We start from the raw sequence: 21,187 nt of genomic DNA, 5'->3' as shown, positions 1-21,187 counted from the left end.
AAAAAAAAAAAAAAAGTGTACTAGCAATGCCACATAAGCACTGAGGCAGGAGAATTGCTTGAACCCGGAAGGCAGAGGTTGCAGTGAGCCGAGTTGTGCCACTGCACTCCAGCCTAGGTAGCAGAGTGAGACTCTGTCTCAAAACAAACAAAAAAGCTGCATTCTAAAACTTCTTTTTCTTTCCTCCTTTCTCGCCAGTCTCCAGACGCAGCTTTGAGACGAACCACAGATGTGTTTCCTGTTGTCTTGAAATATGCCTTTGAATGTGCTTTAACACTCTATTCCCTTCCCTTTCCCACCTTATGCTCCCATGCCTTATGCACATTTGTTTACCTGGATGCTAGTTAAGCTCACATCATACTCACTTACCTGGTCATATATTTCTTTAGAAGCTTCAGGGGCCTAATCCTGACACAAAAACAGGCACTTCTGGGATTCTCTCCCCAGCCGGAGATTACTTCTAGGCCAGAGTTCACTCCCAGCTAGATATTGACTACAGGACTGACTGGGATTGATTTGTAACTTGGATGAGCCCATGAAGGTGCTGGCCCCCTCACCAGATGGAACAATAATTCAAGATAAGCTACTGGGGCAAGCCCACGCCACCTGGCACCTACTGGCCCCCTTGCCTCTCCTGCATTCAAAGCCCCTCTTCTGAAACCCCTGCCCTCTCTCCAGAAATTGTATTCTGACCACTTTCCTCCTTGCTGGCAATGGATAATAAAATTCACTCTTTATCATACCTCCCTCTTGTTATTTTGTCTTCATTCCACAGGCAACAAGCAACCGGCTCCTCTTTCAGTTATAAACGTAATGTTTTAGAAAGGTTAATCTTATCAACGTAAATGCCCATAATTAGCAGATGGGATAAAGAAAATGCACTGGTATATATGTATATACCATGAGGGTGTAAGACATATACACCATGGAATACTATGCAGCCATAAAAAAGAATGAGATCATGTCTTACAGGAACATGGATGGAGCTGGAGACTATTATCCTTAGTAAACTAACGCAGGAGCAGAAAACCAAGTGTCACATGTTCTCACTTATAAATGGGAGCTAAAGGATGAGAACTCATGAACACAAAGAAGGAAACAACAGACACTGGGGTCTACTAGAGGGTGCAGGTTGGGAGGAGGGAGAGATGCAGAGAAAATAACTTGGGTACTAGGTTTAATACCTGGTTGATGAAATAACCTGCACCACAAACCCTCGTGACACAAGTTTACCTATACAACAACCTTTCACATATACCCCTGAACCTACAGTAAAAGTTAAAAAAAAAAAAAAAAAAAAAAGGTTATTCTGTTCGTACAGAATGGATGGGGGGATGTGGGAAGGCAGAGATCAGTCTGGAAATTAAAAAAAAAAAAAATGATTGAACTAAAGAGATGACTTAAACTGAGAAAAGAGGCATCAAAGAAACATTGTAAATGAAGAATTTACAGAAGCTGGTGACTGATAGAACATTGAAGGTAAAAGACAAGCTAGAGCTGACATCAAGGTCTGAAAATCTTGGAATTTCACAAACGGAAAATTATGAGGTATAGGAAAGCATGTCTTACATCTCAGGATATTTCCATATATTACCTAGTTCAGTGCCTTGAACACAAGGAATACTCAGTAAATATTTGTTGTCTGAATAATAAAGGTGAGCTTACGTAATCCAGGAACCTATCTACCCTCACCTGAATCTGCCTTGCTGTGAAAATGGAGAAGAGTTTCATGAAAGATTGACCTTTCATATGAGCCATTTCTGACTACTATAAACATTTTATTGCCTATAGAGATAAGATTTTATTTGTGGGAGCAACTAAAGTTAAAGCACAATCAGCATTAAATAAACTTATGATTAATTATACAGTGACTTGGCACTTTTTCACATCTGGTTGGCATACCTAATATATGATGTCAACATCTCACCTAGAACTACATTTTAGTCTTCCCTATGTCATCATAATATTAGACTAAGAAGCATTATACTGTGTGTGACAAGGCCATCAGCCAATCTATTTTCTTTAATTCTTAATTTTAATTTTTGTGGGTACACAGTAGTTGTATATACTTATGCATACATGAGATATTTTGTACAGGCATGCAATATATAATCATCACATCATGGAGAATGGGGTAGCCATCTCCTCAAGATTTTATCCTTTGTGTTATAAACAATCCAGTTATACTCATTTCATTATTATAAAATGTACAATCAAATTGTTATTGGCTGGGCAAGGGGGCTCACGCCTGTAATCCCAGCACTTTGGGAGGCCGAGGCGGATGGATCACCTGAGGTCAGGAGTGCAAGACCAGCTTGGCCAACATGGCGAAACCCTGTCTCTACTAAAAATACAAACAGTTAGCTAGGTGTGGTGGCAGACGCCTGTAATCTCAGCTACTCGGGAAGCTGAGGCATGAGAATTGCTCGAACCTGGAAGGTGGAGGTTGTAGTGAGCCAAGATGGTGCCACTGCAATCCAGCCTGGGGGATAGAGGAAGACTCTTGGCTCCCTGCCAAAAAAAAAAAAAAATTATTATTATTGACTATAGTAACCCGATTGTGCTATCAAATACTAGGTCTTATTCATTCTATTTTTTTGTACCCGTTAACCGTCCCCACCTCCTTCCCACCCCCAATACCCTTCCCAGACTCTGATAACCATCCTCCTACTCCCTATCTCCATTTCAATTGTTTTCATTTTTAGATCCCATAAATGAGTGACAATATGCAATGTTTGGCTTTCTGTGCTTGGCTTATTTCACGTAGCATCATGATTTCCAGTTCCACCTATGTTGTTGCAAATCACATGATCTCATTCTTTTATATGGCTGTATAGTACTCCATTATGTATATGTACCACATTTTATTTATCCCTTCATCTGTTGACAAACACTTAGGTTGCTTCCTAATTTTGGCTACTGTGAACCATGCTGCAACAAACATGGGAGTGCAGATATCCGTTTGACATAATGATTTCCTTTCTTTGGGGTACATACCAAGCAATGGGATTGCTGGATCAAATGGTACCTCTATTTTCAGTTTGTTGAGGAGCCTCCAAAATGTTCTCCATAGTGATTGTACTAATTTACATCCTCACCAACAGTGTACAAGGGTTCACTTTTCTCCACATCCTTGCCAGCATTTGTTATTACCTGTCTTTTGGATAAAGCCATTTTAACTGAGGTGAGAGGATATCTCATTGTAGTTTTGATTAGCACTTCTCTCATAATCAATGATGTTGAGCACCTCTTCATATGCCTGTTTGCTGTTTGTGTATTGTCTTTTGAGAAATGGCTATTCAAATCTTTGGTCCATTTTAAAATCAGATCATTAGATTTTTTTTCCTATAGAGTTGTTTGAGTTCCATATATACTCTAGATATTAGTCCCTTGTTAGCTAGATAGTTTGCGAATATTTTCTCCCTCTCGGTAGGTTGTCTCTTCACACTGTTGTTTCGTTTGCTGTGCAGAAGCTTTTTAACTTGATATGATCCCATTTGTCCATTTTTGCTTTGGTTGCCAGTGCTCGAGGGGTATCACTTAGGAAATTTTTGCTGAATCCAATCTCATAGAGTTTCCCCAGTGTTTTCTTAGAGTACTTTCATAGTTTGAGGTCTTAGATTTAACTCTTTAATCTGTTTTGATTTGAATTTTGTACATGGCAAGAGATAGGAGTCTAGTTTCATTTTTCTGCATATGAATATCCAGTTTTCCCAGGGCCATTTGTTGAAGAGGTGGTCTTTTCCTCAGTGTATGTTCTTGGCACCTTTGTCAAAAGTGAGTTCACTGTAGGTGTGTGGATTTGCTTCTGGGTTCTCTATTCTGTTCCATTTGTCTGTATGTCTATTTTTATACCAGTATGATTCTATTGGTTACTATAGCTCTGTGGTAAAATCAGAACTCAGGTAATGTTATGTCCTCCAATTTTGTTCTTTTTGCTGAGGATAGCTTGGCTATTCTGGGTCTTTTGTGGTTCCATATAAATTTTAGGGTTGTTTTTTCTATTCTAACGAAGAATGTCATGATATTTTGATAGAGATTGAATTGAATGTGTAGATTATTTGGGGTACTATGAACACTTTAATAATATTGGTTTTTCCAATCCATGAACATGAAATATCTTTCCATTATTTAGTGTCCTCTTCAATTTCTTTCATCAGTGTTATATAGTTTTCATTGTAGAGATCTTTTACTTCTTTAATTCCTAGGTATTTAATTTTATTTGTCACTACTATAAGTGGGATTTCATTTTCAGATTTTTCACTGTTGGTACATAGAACTACTACTGATTTTTGTATGTTGATTTTGTATCCTGCAACTTTATTGGTTTATCAGTTCTAATGATTATTTTGTGGAGTCCTTAGGTTTTTCCAAATATAAGATCATCACATCTCAAACAAGGATAATTTGACTTCTTTCCCATTTGGATGACCTTTGTTTCTTTGTCTTGGCTGATTGCTGTAGCTAAGACTTCCAGTGCTATGTTGAATAACAGTGGTGAAAGTGGACATCTTTGTTGTGTTCCAGATCTCAGAGAAAAGGCTTTCAGTTTCTCCCCATTCAGTATGTTACTAGTTGCGGGTCTGTCATAAATGACTTTCATTATATTGAGGTATGTTCCTTCTATACCGAGTTTTCTAAAAAGGTATTTGTCATGAAGGGATGTTGAAAGTGATCAAATGCTTTTCCAGCATCAATTGAAATAATCATAAGGCTTTTGGCCTTCATTCTATTAACATAATATATCACAATGATTGATTTGCATATGTTGAACCATCCTTGCATCCCTAGGATAAATTCCACTAGGTGATAATGAATGATCTTTTTAATGTATCATGAATTCAGTTTGCTAATATTTTGTTGAGGACTTTGCATCAGTATTTATCAGAGATGTTTTCCTATAGTTTCATTTTTTTTAATGTGTCTTTGATTTTGGTATCAGGGTAACACTGGCCTCACAGAATGAGTTTGGAAGTATTCCCTATTTTTTGAAATAATTTGAGTAGGATTGGTATTAGTTCTTCTTTAAACGTTTGATAGAATTCAGCAATTAAGTCATCGGGTCTAGGCTTTTCTTTAGTGGAGTCTAGTGCACCCAGATATATAAACCAAATATTATTAGAGGTAAAGAGCTAGGCCCCAGTACAGTAATAGCTGGAGACTGCAATATCCCCAAGATCACTGGGTCTTACTTTTTTTTTGAGACAGAGTTTCACTCTTGTTGACCAGGCTGGAGTGCAATGGTGCAATCTTGGCTCACAGCAACCTCTACCTCTCGGGTTCAAGCAATTCTCCTGCCTCAGCCTCCTGAGTAGCAGGGATTACAAGCACCCACCACCACGCCAGGCTAATTTTCGTATTTTTAGTAGAGACGGGGTTTCGTCATGTTGGCCAGGCTGGTCTCGAACTCCTGACCTCAGATGATTCACCCACCTTGGTCTCCCAAAGTGCTGGGATTACAGGCGTGAGCGACCATTCCCGGCCAGGTTTGCTTTTTTTTCTTTTTTTAAATCCATTCAGCCATTCTATGTCTTTCAGTTGGAGAATTTGGTCCATTTACATGCAATGTTATTATTGGTAGGTAAGGACTTAGTCCTGCCATTTTATTATTTATTTATTTATTATTTTTGTGTGTGTGTGGTCGTCTTTCTTTCCTTACTGTTTTCCTTCTAGTGAAGGTGATTTTCTCTGGTGATATGATTTAATTTGTTGCTTTATTTTTCTTGTACTTGTTGTATGTTTTAGGGTTTGGGGTTACTATGAGGCTTGCAAATACTATTTTATAACCCATTATTTTAAGCTGGTAATACCTTAACACTGTTTGTGTAAAGAAACAAACAAGTAAAAAAACTAGTAAGACTATGCCTCAACTTCATCCTATTGCTTTTTACCATTTTATTGTTTCTATTTGTATCTTCTTTACTATGTCTTGCAAAGTTGTTGCAGCTGTTCTTTTTTATTGGTTCATCATTTAGTCTTTCTACTTCAGATAAGAGTTTACACACCACAGGTACAGTGTTATAATAGTCTGTTTTTCTGTGGACTTACTATTATCGGTGAGTTTTGTATCTTCAGATGAGTTCTGATTGCTCATTAATGTCATTTTCATTCTGATTAAAGTATTCCCTTCACATTTCTTGTAGGACAGGTCTAGTGTTGATGAAATCCCTCAGCTTTTGAGTTGTCCCACAGCTTTCATTTGGGAAAGTCTTTGTGTCTCCTTCTTGTTTGAAGAATATTTTTGCCAGATACACTATTCTAGGGTAAGAGTATTTTTCCCCTCAGCATTTTAAATATGTCATGTCGCTGGGCGCAGTGACTCACACCTATAATCCCAACACTTTGGGAAGCTGAGGTGGGCGAATCACTTGAGGTCAGGAGTTTGAGACCAGCCTGGCCAACATGGTGAAATCCTGTCTCTACTAAAAATACAAAAATTAGTCGGGCACGGTGGCATGCGCCTGTAATCCCAGCTACTCGGGAGGCTGAGGCAGGAAAACCCAGGAGGCAGAGGTTGTGGTGAGCCGAGATCATGCACTGCACTCCAGCCTGGGCAACAGAGCAAGAATCTGTCTCAAAAAAAAAAAAAAAAGAAAAGAAATGTCACGTCACTCTCTCCTTGCCTATAAGGTTTCCACAGAAAGTCTGCTGCCAGATGTATTGCACCTCTATTGTATGTTACTTGTTTCTATTCTCTTGCTGCTTTTAGGTTTTATTCTTTATCCCTGACCTTTAGGAGTTTGATTATTATTATTATGAAAGATAGATAGATAGATAGATAGATAGATAGATAGATAGATAGATAGATTTTTTTTTTTTTTTTTTTTTTTGAGATGGAGCTTCGCTGTTGTTGCCCAGGCTGGAGTGCAATGGCACGATCTTGGCTCACTGCAACTTCTGCCTCCTGGGTTCAAGTGATTCTCCTGCCTCAGCCTCCCGAGTAGCTGGGATTACAGGCACCCACCACCACGCCCAGCCAATTTTTTGTATTTTTAGTAGAGCTGGAGTTTCACCATGTTGGCCAGGCTGGTCTCAAACTCCTGACCTCAGGCGATCCACCCACCTTGGCCTCCAAAAGTGCTGGGATTATAGGCATGAGCCACCGTGCCCAGACTCTCTCTCTTTCTCAAAATATCATATTGCATTGTACTCACCTATATTTGGACCAAGTTTGAGGACCTGTAACTGAAGTCACAGAAGGCAAAACTGTGGATAAGGGCGGACTACTGTATACAGTCTGATGGAACTTCTTTCTAATCCTTGCATATTTTCCACATCTTTCTCTCTCTGTAGCAGGATCTTGGGTAATTTCCTCGGGTATATTTTCCAGGTCACTAATTTCTTATGCAGTTGTATTAACCTCCTGTTTAATCTTCTATCCATTTGAATTCTTAATTTCAATGATCAGGGTTTTAATTTCTATGATTTTTATTTTTTATTTTAGAGATGGGGTCACTCTCTGTTGCCAGGCTGAAGTCCAGTGGCACAATTCATAGCTCACTGCAGCTTCAAACTCCTGGATTCAGGGAAGCCTCCCATCTCAGACTCCAGAGTGGCTGGGACTACAAGCGCGTACCAACACGCCCTGCTAATGTTTTTTTTTTTTACAACTTTTTTGGAGACAGGGTCTCACCACATTGCCCAGGCTGTTCACAGATTCCTGGCCTCAAGCCATCCTCCTGCCTCAGCCTCCAGAGCGCTGGGACTACAGGGACACACCACCACAGCTGGCTAGGGTTTTTTATTTCTAAAAGTACTATTTTGTGCTTTTTCAAATTGGCTATTTGATTGTCTCCTGTTCTTCCTCATGTTTTCAACACCATCTTCACATTTTAAAACATTTCAAGCAGAGTTATTTACTTTAATTCTGATAATTATAATATCCAAAGTCTTTGTGTTTCTGGTTCTATTATCTATGGCTTGCTCGATCTTTTTTTTTAATTATGAATTTTTTATTGGCTACCTATCTGTAGGAATTCTTTGAGGACTGAGGAGAATATACTTATCTGGGAAAGTGTGTGTTTGCTTTCAGATACCTGGGAATATTACCCATCTTGACAGCCTTTGAATTACAGACGTGTGGGGCCCAGCATGATGGCATGTGCCTGTAATCCCAACTGCTCAGAAGGTTGAAGCAGGAGGATCACTTGAGGCCAAAGGAGTTCCAGGCCACAGTGTGCTATGATTGTGCCTGCAAGTAGACGCTGCACTCCAGCCTGGGCAACATGGCAAGACCTCATCTCTAAAATTAAATAAATAAGGCTGGGTGCGGTGGCTCATCCCTGTAATCCCAGCACTTTGGGAGGCCGAGACAGGTGGATCACCTGAGGTCAGGAGTTTGAAACCAGCCTGGCCAACATGGTGAAACTCCGTGTCTACTAAAAATACAAAAATTACCTGGGCATGGTGGCAGGCACCAGTAATCCCAGCTACTTGGGAGGCTGAGGCAGGAGAATTGTTTGAACCTGGGAGGCGGAGGTTGCAGCGAGCCAAGATCATGCCACTGCACTCCAGCCTGGGCAACAAGAGCAAAACTTCGTCTCGAAAAAAAAAAAAAATTCCTGGGCTTGGTGGCTCACGCCTGTAATCCCAGACCTTTGGGAGGCGGAGGCAGGTGGATCACCTGCGGTCAGGAGTTCAAGACCAGCCTGGCCAACCTCGTGAAACCCCGTCTCTACTAAAAATACAAAAATGAACCAGCCACAGTGGCACCCACCTGTAATCCCAGCTTACTCAGGAGGCTGAGGAAGGAGAATTGTTTGAACCAAGGAGGCAGAGGTTGCAGTGCGCCAAGTCACGCCACTGCATTCCAGCCTGGAAGACAGAGAAAGACTCTGTCTCAGGGGGAAAAAATTAATTAATTAAATTAATAAATAAATAAAGTATAGACTTGTGGTTTTTCAATCATGCAAAGAACGTTGACTCAGATCCCAAACCACTTAAGCTCTGGCCAGTGGCTACACATTCTTAAAGGAGGCTTTATTTCTTTTTTAAAACTTCCATTCATAGCCCAGTCCAAGACAGAAATGTTTTCTCTACTTTTACAGGATAGGTTTTTTTTCTGGCTTGCCCATTCTGAGCTCCAGACAGTATGCATGAAGATAAGCTTCCATTCTGTGTGGACTCGGGGCTTTGTTCCCTGTCTTCTCTGTGTAGTGAACTTTTTAGGTCATAAATAGCATTGCAGGGTTCAAGGCACACAGGGACTTCGAAGAGTAGCTTAATTGCCTGGTCTCTGCTCCTGGTCCATTACCGATCTTAGTGGACTCATCTAAACATTGAAAAGCAGTTTTTAACACATTATCAAGTATTTTTCATTATTGTGTAGGTCAAGTGGTTTTAGGATTTCTAACACTGCAATATCGCTAAAAATGGAAGTCCTCAATTGTGTTGGTCATCAAATTCACTTTTTCTTGTTATCATGGAAATTTTGAAACATTTCCAAAGTAGAAAGTATAGTATGACAAACTCCTATGTATCAATCATCAACTAGTGGCCAATCTTTCTTTCATTGACACCGACCTTTTTCCCTCTTTCCCACAGATTATTTTGAAACAGATTTCAGAAAGCAAACTACTACACAATCGATTTACTTAAGAAATGGAATTATGTTCTGTGTGATTGCATCTAAATAGTTTCATTAACCACATCCTTTTGCCTTTCATTGTTTACTATAAAATTATGAATCTAAAAAATTGAGTAGATTCAGGTCCAATCACTTGACAATAATATATTCTAGTTGCTGTATACCTCCATTAGGAAGCTCCAAATGCCTACTTTTATTCATCACTATTTTCAGATATCTATAACAGATATGGATTCTATCTTTCAAGCAAACTCCAACACTACTATCACATCTAAACAATGGACAATTTATTTTTACTTTTATTTTATTTTGGTGGAAGTGCCAGGGGCTGAAATTTTCTCAATAGCATCAAATATCCAGTCATTGTTCAAATATCTCTAATTGTTGGCCAGGCATGGTGGCTCATACCTGTAATCTCAACACTTTGGGAGACTGAGATGGGAAGATCATTTGAGCCCAAGAGTTTGAGAACAGACCGCGCAATGTAGTGAGACCCTGTCGCTACAAGAAAAAAGAAAACAGGCCAGGCGCGGTGGCTCACGCCTGTAATCCCAGCACTTTGGGAGGCCGAGGTGGGCAGATCACAAGGTCAGGAGATCGAGACCATCCTGGCTAACACAGTGAAACCCCGCCTCTACTAAAAATACAAAAAATTAGCCAGGCGTGGTGGCAGGTGCCTATAGTCCCAGCTACTCAGGAGGCTGAGGCAGGAGAATGGCCTGAACACGGAAGGCAGAGCTTGCAGTGAGCTGAGATCGCGCCACTGCACTCCAGCCTGGGCAACAGAGTGAGACTCCATCTCAAAAAAAAAAAAACAAAACAAAACAAAACAAATATCACTGATTGTCTCATAATTTTTAATGTTTAAATTTTCAAATCAAAATCCAAATATGTCCATATTACTTTTGGCCGATGTGTCTCAGACTTGTTTAGTTGAAAGGATCCCACTCACACTCTCTTATTTCCCCCTTACAGTTTGTTATGGACAGAATTGTGTCCTCGAGAAATTCATGTTGAAGTGCTATTTTCAATACCTCAGAATGTGACTTTATTTGTAGACAGGGTTTTTGAAGAAGTGATTAAATTAAATGAGGTCTTTATGGTGGGCCTTAATCCAACCTGACTCGTGTTCATTTTTTTCTTTTCATTTTACTTTAAGTTCTGGGATATATGTGCAGAATGTGCAGGTTTGTTACATAGGTATACACGTGCCATGGTGGTTTGCTGTACCTATCAACCTGTCATCTAGGTCTTAAGCCCCACATGCATTAGGTATTTGTCCTAATGTTTTCCCTCCCCTTGATCCCCATCCCCCAACAGGCCCTGGTGTGTGATGTTCCCCTCCCTGTATCCATGTGTTCTCATTGTTCAACTCTCACCTGTGAGTGAGAACACGCAGTGTTTGGTTTTCTGTTCCTGTGTTAGTTTGCTGAGAATGATGGCTTCCAGCTTCATCCATGTCCCTCCAAAGGACATGAACTCATTCTTTTTTATGGCCACATAGTATTACAGGCATGCGCCACCACGCCCAGCTAATTTTGTAGTTTTAGTAGAGACAGACAGGGTTTCTCCATGTTGGTCAGGCTGATCTGGAACTCCTGACCTCAGGTGATCCACCTGCCTCAGCCTCTCAAAGTGCTGGGATTACAGGCATGAGCCACCGTGCCCAGATGATGATAGTTTCTTTTGCTGTGCAGAAGCTCTTTAGTTTAATTAAATCCCATTTGTCAATTTTGGTTTTTGTTGCAATTGCTTTTGTTGTTTTTGTCATGAAGTCTTTGCCCATGCCTGTGTCCTGAATGGTATTGCCTAGGTTTTCTCCTAGTGTTTTCATGGTTTTGGGTTTTACATTTAAGTCTTTAATCTATGTTTAGTTAATTTTTGTATAAGGTGTAAGGAAGGAGTCCGGTTTCAGTTTTCTGCATATGGCTAGCCAGTTCTCCCAGCACCATTTATTAAATAGGGAGTCCCTCCCCATTGCTTGTTTTTGTCAGGTTTGTGGTGTTCTTATATGAAGAGGAAATTTGGAAACACAAAGAGACACAGTAAGAAAATAAATTTCTGTTGTTTAAATCAAGTATTGTATTTTATTATGGCAGCCCTAGCAAACTGCTACACAATTGATTTACTTAAGAAACAGAATTGTTATGGTCTATATGATTGCATCTAAATAGTTTCGTTAATCACATCCTTTTGCCTTCCATTGTTTACTGCAAGATTTTAAATCTAAAAACTTGAGTAGATTCAGGTCCAATCATTTGACAAGAATACATCCTAGGTGTTGTATACTTCCATTAGGAAGCTCCAAATGCCTGATTGTCTCTCTTCTTTTGATTATTATTACTAGACCCATTAAGTATTTCATTGGGGTTACAAATTTGTAGTAGGCTACATTTATAAAATCCCTTCTTCATTTATTAGCTGGAAATTTTATTTAAAGAGAACACTTCATTAAGAATTTGTTTACCTCAAGGTCCAGTATGTTCAAAACAGGCAGAGTAACTGCTAGACTCTTTTCCTTTATTTGTTTTCAAAATAACAAGTTTGATTCTGTATCACAATCCAAAGGTGACTGGCCAATGAATTGTTTATCTTCATGGACTCATGGATTTAAATACATAATGTATTTACTATTTAAACACATAATTTAAACACATAATTATTTAAACACATAATTGCATTTATTCTTATTGATTCCCAAAATATCTTGGCCAGTGGAAGGCCCTTCAAATTGCCTTCAAGTTAATAGTCTCCGGGTGCATTCTTGCTTTCTAGCATAACAACATGTTCCAGGCTCATTTTTCATTTCCTGCCTCAGATCTGGAACCAACCATTTATCTAAGAAGGTCTGATGCCTTTGAGTGAGAAATAGCATTTAGGAAGCATAATTTGTATTCTTCTATTTTATTTCTGAAATAAAAATATCTGAAGCAAGCACGGCATTAGGTTATGATGGGATAATGGTTTGGGGACACTACAGACATTTGCTATGTTATTCATCCTTTGTGTGTGTCATGTTTCCAATACTCCATATATAACAACCCTTGTGAAAAATTCCTCACAGAGTTCTCTACAGAAAAGTGTTGTTTCTCCTGATGTATTGATAGGAATGATTAGAAAATTAGTCCTTAAATGCTGCATCTACACATCTAATTTTTGTTTTTAATTATTATGATTATTCTCATTTTTTTTCTTTGTTTGTGGAGACAGGGCCTTACCATGTTGCCCAGGCTAGTCTTGAACTCCTGGAATCAAGCAATCCACCTGCCTTGGCCTCCCAAAGTGCTGAGATTACAGGTGTGAGCCACTGCACCCAGCTTGATATGAGTACTGATTATTCTTAACCCAGTATTTACTAATATCACTTCCTCCTCTCGTGTTCTCTTCATAATTTTTTTATTTATCTCATGTCATCTTTTATCAACTCCTTTAATGAAAGCTATTAACTTACTTTTAATAGGCAGACAATAAATACAATAATGAAACCAAAGAGAATGCTTTTTTTTTTTTATGACAGGGTCTCACTCTTTCACTCAAGTTGGAGTGCGTTGGCCCAGTTACAGCACACTACAGCCCCAACCTCATGGATTCAAGTGATCCTCTCACATAGCTGGGACCACAGGCACATGCCAGCACACCGGGCTAATTTTTTTTTTTTTTTTTTTGTAAATACAGGGTCTCAATATGTTCCCCAGACTGGTCTTGAGCTCCTGGACTCAAGCAGTCCTCTCGCCTTGGCCTCTTACTTCTGGGATTATAGGTATAAACCACTCCACCCACCCTCTACAAATTTTAAAGTAAATTTAATTTTAAATGTCACATCTTCCTTAATAATGAAATATGCTTATTCTATACTTACTTTCCTGAATTCATAGTATTTCTCCATGTGCCTTATAAATGGCGTCAAGTTATAGCAAGTATTCTCAACCATGAAAGAAGTCAGGTTAGTCAATGTCCACGAACACTAGTTGAAAAATACTACTTAACATCTGGCCGGGCGCGGTGGCTCAAGCCTGTAATCCCAGCACTTTGGGAGCCCGAGACGGGTGGATCACGAGGTCAGGAGTTCGAGACCATCCTGGCTAACACGGTGAAACCCCGTCTCTACTAAAAATACAAAAACTAGCCGGGCGAGGTGGCGGGCGCCTGTAGTCCCAGCTACTCGGGAAGCTGAGGCAGGAGAATGGCATAAACTCGGGAGGCGGAGCTTGCAGTGAGCTGAGATCCGGCCACTACACTCCAGTCCGGGCGACAGAGCGAGACTCCGCCTCAATAAAAAAAAAAAGAAAGAAAAATACTACTTAACATCAAAACCCAGCTAATCAAAAGAGATAAAAAGAGTTCTGGAAAAGAGAAGCAAAAAGACTGATAACACACATTAAATACATTCATATAAAAATGGCCGGGTGCGGTGGCTCACGCCTGTAATCCCAGCACTTTGGGAGGCCAAGGTGGGTGGATCACGAAGTCGGGAGATCCAGACCATCCTGGCTAACACAGTGAAACCCCGTCTCTACAAAAAATACAAAAAAAATTAGCTGGGCCTGGTGGTGGGCTCCTGTATTCCCAGCTACTTGGGAGGCTGAGGCAGGAGAATGGCGTGAACCTGGGAGGCGGAGCTTGCAGTGAGCAGAGATCGCACCACTAGCACTCCAGCCTGGGCAACAGAGCGAGACTCTCCCCCCGCCAAAAAAAAATGAATATTACCCTTGTGGAAATTATGATTATATTTTGAACATATTTGAACAAAGAACATAATTGAAATATTATAAACATAAATATTTTTATGTAATAAAAACTAAGCAAGAGAACAAGATCACCGAATTGGAGCCTTCATCAATTGTCCTCCCCACAGGAACACTAAATTGAACTACTATCCATCCCAAAAAACACCTTCACAACAATCAAAAATCAGATGAACGATCATAGTATGGGTTTTAACTTCATATCATTGAAAGCAACACTGAAGAGGGAAGGAAAGAGAGTCTTGAATTGTGGACACCACCCCTCCCCAATCTCATGGCAGTGGCCACATGCCATGGAGAGAGAATCTGTGTGTTGGGGAAGGGAGAGCACAGTGATTATGGGACTTTGCACTGAACTCAGTGGTGCCCTGTCATAATGGAAAGGAACACTCCGCATTGGAACTCAGTGCTGCCCTGTCACAGTGGAAGGAACACAGGGCAGAACCAATGCTGATGAAGGCAGCATTTAGACCAGTTGTAACCAGAGGGAATTTGCCTATCCCAGTGGTCAGGACCAGAGTTCCAGCAAGCCTTATCACTGTGAACTAAAGTGCTCTGTGGTTCTAAATAAACTGGAAAGGCAGAATGGGCCACGAAAACAGCAATTCCTGGAAGTTTTGGTGCTATGCTGGGCTCAAAACCAGTGGACTTGAAGGGCAACATGACCTAGTGAGACACGAAGCTGGGGCAGCTAAGGGAGTGCTTGCACCAACCCTTACCCAAGCTCAGGCAGTGCAGCTCATAGCTCTGGGAGAAACTCCTCCCTTCCACTTGAGCAGAGGCAAGGGAAGAGTAAAGATGACTTTGTCTTGCAACTTCAATACCAGCTCAACCACAGTAGAATAGGAAACCAGTCAGAGTTGTGAGGCCCTAGCTCTTGGACAACATTTCTAGAAACACCCTGGGCCAGAAGTGAAATTGCTGCCTTGAAGGGAAAAACACAGTCCTGGCAGGATTTATCACCTGCTGACCAAAGAGCCCTTGGGCCCTCAATAATCAGTAGTGGTACCCAGGCAGTACTTGCTATGGGCATTTGGTGAGACTCAGAGACTTGCTGGCTTAAGCTGTGACTCAGCACATTCCTAGCTGTGGTGGCTATGGGGAGTGGCCACTTCTGCTTAAGAAAAGGAGTACTCTCAAGTGTAATGAAGACTGTCTTGCAGCTTAGGTACCAGCTCAGCACAGTGAGGTAGAGCACCAAATGGGCTCTTGGGGTCCCTGATTGCAGGCTTTGGCTCTTAAATGATATTTCGGGACCTGCCCTGAGCCAGAGGGGAGCCCACTGCCTGAAGGGAGAGTCCCAAACCTAGCAGCAATTCAATACAAGCTGTGACTGAAGAACCCTGGGGCAGGCAGTACTTGCCACAGGCCTGGGACAGTACTGGGCAATAGGGAGAGACTCCTCTGCTTGTGGAAATGAGAGGAAAGTGCGAAGCACTTTGTCTTATTGCTTGGGTTCCAGCTCAGCCTCAGTGGAATACAGAACCTGGTAGATTCCTGAGGTTTCCAACTGCAGTCCCTGGCTCCCAGATGACATCTATGGACCTGCCCAGGACAGGGAGAACTTGCTGCCCTGAAGGGAAGGACACAAGCACGGCTGACTTCACCACCTGCTGATTGTCGAGCCCTAACACCTTGAGTGAACATAGGTGGCAGACAGGCAGTGATTACCATGGGCCTTAGGCAATGCCCAGTGCTATGCTGGCTTTAGGTCTGACCTAGTGCAGTCCCAGTGGTGGTGGCCACAGGGGTGCTTGTGTTACCCCTCTCCTAGCTCCAGGTGGCTGAGCACAGAAAGAGAGACTCCATTTGTTTGGGAGAAAGTAAAGGAAGAGAACAAGGATCTCTGCCTGGTAATTCAAAGAGTTCTTCTGCATCTTATCCGAGACCACCAGATTTTATCTCTGTGAGTCTGCAAGAGCCACAGCGCAATAGGGCTTGGGGTGCCCCCTAATACAGATATGACTACAGTGACAAAAAATTTAGATTACAACACCCAATTCCCACCGTACACCTGGAAAGCCTTCCCAAGAGGGATAGGTAGAAACAGGCCCAGACTACAAAAACTACAATAAATACTTATCTTCAATGCTCAGGTGCTGATGAACACCCGCAAGCATCAAAACCATCTGGGAAAACATGACCTCACCAAATGAACTAAATAAGGCACCAAAGACAAATCATGGAGAGACAGAGCAAAAGAAAGATGGAAAGAAAGATGACCTTTCTTTCAAACAGATAATTCAAAATAGCTATTTTCAGGAAATTCAATGAAATTTAAGATAACAAAAAGAAGCAATTTACAATCCTATTTATAGGAATCAGAGTCCTAAAAATGTAACAAAACAATTAAAATAACTAAAAGGAATCGAACAGAAATTATGGAGTTGAAAAATGCCATTGACATACTGAATAATACATCAGAGTATTTTAATAGCAGAATTGATCAAGCAGGGACATAACTAGTGAGCTTGAAGACAGGCTATTTGAAAATACACAAGCAGAGAACACGTGCACACACAAAGAATAAAAAAGAATGAAGCATGCTGACAAAATCTAGAACATAGCCTGAAAGGGGCAAAGCTAAGAGTTATTGGCCTTAAAAAGGAGGTAGAGAGGGGGTTAGAACTTTATTCAAAGGGGCAATAACAAAGAACTTTCCAAAACTAGAGAAAAATACCAACATTCGAGTAAAAGAAGGTTACAGAACACCAAGCAGATTTAACCCAAATAAGATTACCTCAAGATATTTAATAATCAAACTTCCAAAGGTCAAAGATAAAGAATCCTAAAAGCAGCAAGAGAAAGGAAATAAGTAACATACAATGGAGCTCCAATATTCCTGGCAGCAGACTTTTTATTGGAAATCTACAGGCCAGGAGAGAGTGACATGACATATTTAAAGTGCTAAAAGAAAAGAACTTGGATCCTAGGATGGTATGTCTAGAGAGAATATCCTTCAAATATGGAAAAATAAAGACTTCCTGAGATAAACGAAAACTGAGGAATTTCATCAATACCAGGCCTATCCTACAAGAAACGATAAAGAGAGTACTGTAATCTGAAAGAAAAAAACGTTGGCCAGGTGCAGTGGCTCATGCCTATAATCCCAGTACATGAGAGGCCTAGGCAGGAGAATTGTGGGAGCCCAGGAGTTCAAGACCAGCCTGGAAAATATAGTGAGACCTTGTCTCTACAAAAAAATTTTAAAATTTTAAAATTTTTTATGGAAATGATGGTGTACACCTGTAATAGCAGCTAGCTACTCAGGAGGCTGAGGTTGGGAGCTCACTTTAGCCCAGAAGGTATAGGTTGCAGTAAGCGGAGATCATGCCACTGTACCCTAACCTGGCTAACAGAGTGAGACCCTGTCTCAAAATAAATAGTAAATAAGGAAAACAAGAAAAGAATGTTAATGAGCAATAAGAAATCACCTGAAAGTACAAAACTCACTGGTAATAATAAGTACACAGAAAACCATAGAATATTATAACACCGTAATTGCAAAGTGTAAACTACTCATACTTTGAGTAGAATGACTAAAAGATAAACCAATGAAAATAACTACAACAACTTTTCAAGACATAAAAAGTCCAATAAGATATAAATAGAAAAAAAAACAAAAAGCTAAAAAGTGAGGGGATAAAGTTAAGTGTAACATTTTTATTAGTTTTTGCTTGTTAGTTTGTTTATGCAATCAGTGTTAAGTTGTCATCAGTTTAAAATAATGGGCTATATTATCTGAAGTCAGGCATGGTGACTCATGTATGTAATTCCAGCACTTTAGGAGGCTGAGGCAGAAGGATTGCTTGAGCCCAAGAGTTCAAGATCAGCCTAAGCAACAGAGGGAGACCCCATACCTACAAAAAATAAAAGAAATAGCCTGGTGTGGTGGTGCACATCTGTGCTCCCAGCTAATCAGAAAGCTGAGGTAAGAAGGTCACTTCAGCCCGGGAGGTTGGGGTTGCAGGTAGCTGTGATTACACCACTGCACTACAGCCTGGGTGACCGAGTGAGACCCTGTGTCAAAATGTATACATTATTTGCAAGCCTCATAGTAACCTCAAATCAAAAAAGATACAACACATACACACACACACAAAAAGAAATTAAAACATACTGGCAGAGAAAATCACTTTCACTAAAAGAAAGAATGGAAGGAAGATAAGAAAAAAACAACAACACCATAAAACAAATAACAAAATGACAGGACTAAGTCCTTATCAATAATAACATTGAATGTAAATGGACCAAATTCTCCAATAAAAAGATATAGAGTCGTCAAATGGATTAAAAAAACAAAACTCCATGATCTGTTGACTGCAAGAAACACACTTCACCTATAAAGACACACATAAACTGAAAATAAAGAAATGGGAAAAAACACTCCATACCAATAGAAACCTAGAAAGAGAAGATGTAGCTATATATATGTAAGACAAAAAATTCAAAAACACGATTATATAATGATAAAGGAGTCAATTCAGCAAGAAGATATAACAATTGTAAACATGTATGTACCCAACACTACAGCACCCAAATATATAAAGCAAATATTATTAGAGCTAAAGACAGAAATACACTCCAGTATAATAGCTGGAGACTTCAACATCCGACTCTCAGCATTGGACAGATCTTCCAGACAGAAAATCAACAGAGAAAAATTGAACTTAATCTGCACAATATACCAAATGAAACTAATAGATATTTACAGAACATTTATCCAACAGCTACAGAATACAGATTCTTCTCTTCAGCCATGGATCTTTCTCAAGGATAGACCATATGTTAGGCCACAAAGCAAGTCTTTAAAAATTAAAAAAAAAAAAAAAAAATCAAAATTACATCAAGTATCTTTTCTGACCAAAATGGAATAAAACTAGAAATCAACAACAAGAGGAATTTTGGAACTATACAAATACATGGAAATTAAACAACAGGCTCCTGAATGACCAGTGGGTCAATGAAGAAACTAATAAGAAAATTAAAAATTTTCTTGAAACAAATGATAACGAAAATACAACATAGCAAAACCTATGGGATACAGCAAAAGGAGTGCTAAGACGGAAGTTTATATATGCACTACACAAAAAAGTAGAAAAACAGCCAGGCACGGTGGTTCACGCCTATAATCCTAGCACTTTGGGAGGCCAAAGCGGGCAGATCACAAGGTCAGGAGATTGAGACCATCCTGGCTAACATGGTGAAACTCTGTCTCTACTAAAAACACAAAAAATTAGCTGGGCATGGTGGCAGGCACCTGTAGTCCCAGCTGCTCAAGTGGCTGAGGTAGGAGAATCTCTTGAACCCAGGGGGCGGAGGTTGCAGTGAGCCAAGATCACACCACTGCACTCCCACCTGGACCACACAGTGAGACTCCATCTCAAAAAAAAAAAAGTAGAAAAACTTCAAATAAACAACCAAACTATGCATCTTAAAGAACTAGGAGAGGAAGGGCAAACCAAACCCAAAATTGGTAGAAGAGAAATTATGAAGATCAGAGCAAAATAAATAAAACTGAAACAAAGAAAACAATAGACAAAATCAATGAAACTGAAAGTTGCCGTTTTAAAAACAAATTGACAAACCTTTAGCCAGACTAATGAAGAAAAAAAGAGAAAAACAAATAAATAAAATCAGAGATGAGAAAGGAGACACAACAACTGATACTGCAGAAATTCAAAGGATCATTAGAGTCACTACAAGCAACTATATGAGAATAAATTGGAAAACCTAGAAGAAATAAATTCCTACTAGAAATACACAACCTACTAAGAATGAACCATAATGAAATCCAAAATGTGAACAGATGAATAACAAGTAATAAGACTGAAGCCATAATAAAAAGTCTCTTAGCAAAGAAAAACTCAGAACCCAATGACTTCACTGCTGAATTCTAGCAAACATTTAAGGAAAAATGTCAATTCTACCTAAACGATTCCAAAAAATAGAGGAAGGGGGAATAATTCCAAACTCATCCTATGAGGCCAGAGTTACCTTGATGCCAAAACCAGACAAAGACACATCAAAAAAAGAAAACTACAAGCCAGTATACCTGATGAATATTGATGGAAAAATCCTTAACAAAATACTAGCAAATCAAATTCAACAATACATCAAAAACATCATTTATCATAACCAAGTAGAATTTATCCCAGTGATGCAAAGATGGTTCAACATATACAAATCCATTAATGTCATACATCATATCAACAGAATGAAGGACAAAGACATGATTATTTCAATTTCAATGTTAGCAAAAACTTGCTAACATTCAACATCCCTTCATGATAAAAATCTCCAAAAAACTGGGTATGGAAAGAATATTCCTCAACATAATAAAAGCCATATATTAACAGACCCACAGCTAGTATCATACTGAATGGGGAGAAATTGGAAGCCTTTTCTCTAAGATCTGGAACAAAACAAGGATTTCCACTTTCACCACTGTTATTCAACATGGTACTGGAAGTCCTATTTAGAGCAATCAGATAAGAGAAAGAAATAAAGGGCATCCAAATTGAAAAGGAGGAAGTCAAATTTATCTTTGCTGGCAGATGATATGATCTCATATTTGGAGAAACTAAAGACTCCAGCAAAAAACTATTAGAACTGACCTAATAGTTGCATCCTAAAGTTTCAGGATACAAAATCAACATACAAAAAATCAGTAGCATTTCTATATGTCAGTAGCAAACAATCTAAAAAATCAAGAAAGTAATCCCATTTACAATAGCTACAAATAAAATAAAGTACCTCAAAATTAATCAAAGGATTAAAATATCTTTACAATGAAAGTGATAAAATAGCAATGAAAGAAATCGAAGAGGACACCAAAAATGGAAAGACATTCCAT

At 39.6% G+C, this 21,187-nt stretch overlaps 1 protein-coding gene and 1 long non-coding RNA gene across 4 annotated transcripts in view; one reads left to right on the top strand and one right to left on the bottom strand.

Annotated features, from left to right (window-relative positions):
• LOC111530863 overlaps window positions 1–742 on the top strand; it is a 9,520-nt gene extending 8,778 nt beyond the window's left edge. The window contains exon 3 of the long non-coding RNA XR_002728028.3: window positions 199–742. This is a non-coding gene — a long non-coding RNA (uncharacterized LOC111530863). The remainder of the gene's footprint in view (window positions 1–198) is intronic.
• Window positions 1–21,187, bottom strand: part of ABCG2 (ATP binding cassette subfamily G member 2 (Junior blood group)) — a 139,355-nt gene that overhangs the window by 70,434 nt on the left and 47,734 nt on the right. Inside the window, exon 1 of one of the 3 annotated variants that reach the window (XM_023198089.2) lies at window positions 2,433–2,489. The exons of the other annotated variants lie outside the window; for them this stretch is intronic. The gene's annotated coding sequence lies outside the window, so the exon portion shown is untranslated. Of the gene's footprint in view, window positions 1–2,432; window positions 2,490–21,187 lie in introns of those variants that run through there. 3 annotated transcript variants of the gene reach the window in all.

The sequence above is a fragment of the Piliocolobus tephrosceles genome, chromosome 3, assembly GCF_002776525.5.
Source record: "Piliocolobus tephrosceles isolate RC106 chromosome 3, ASM277652v3, whole genome shotgun sequence".
In the NCBI taxonomy this organism is placed as follows: Eukaryota; Metazoa; Chordata; class Mammalia; order Primates; family Cercopithecidae; genus Piliocolobus; species Piliocolobus tephrosceles.
Note: the sequence above shows the minus strand (reverse complement) of the source record. Positions and strands in the feature narration are given on the sequence as shown.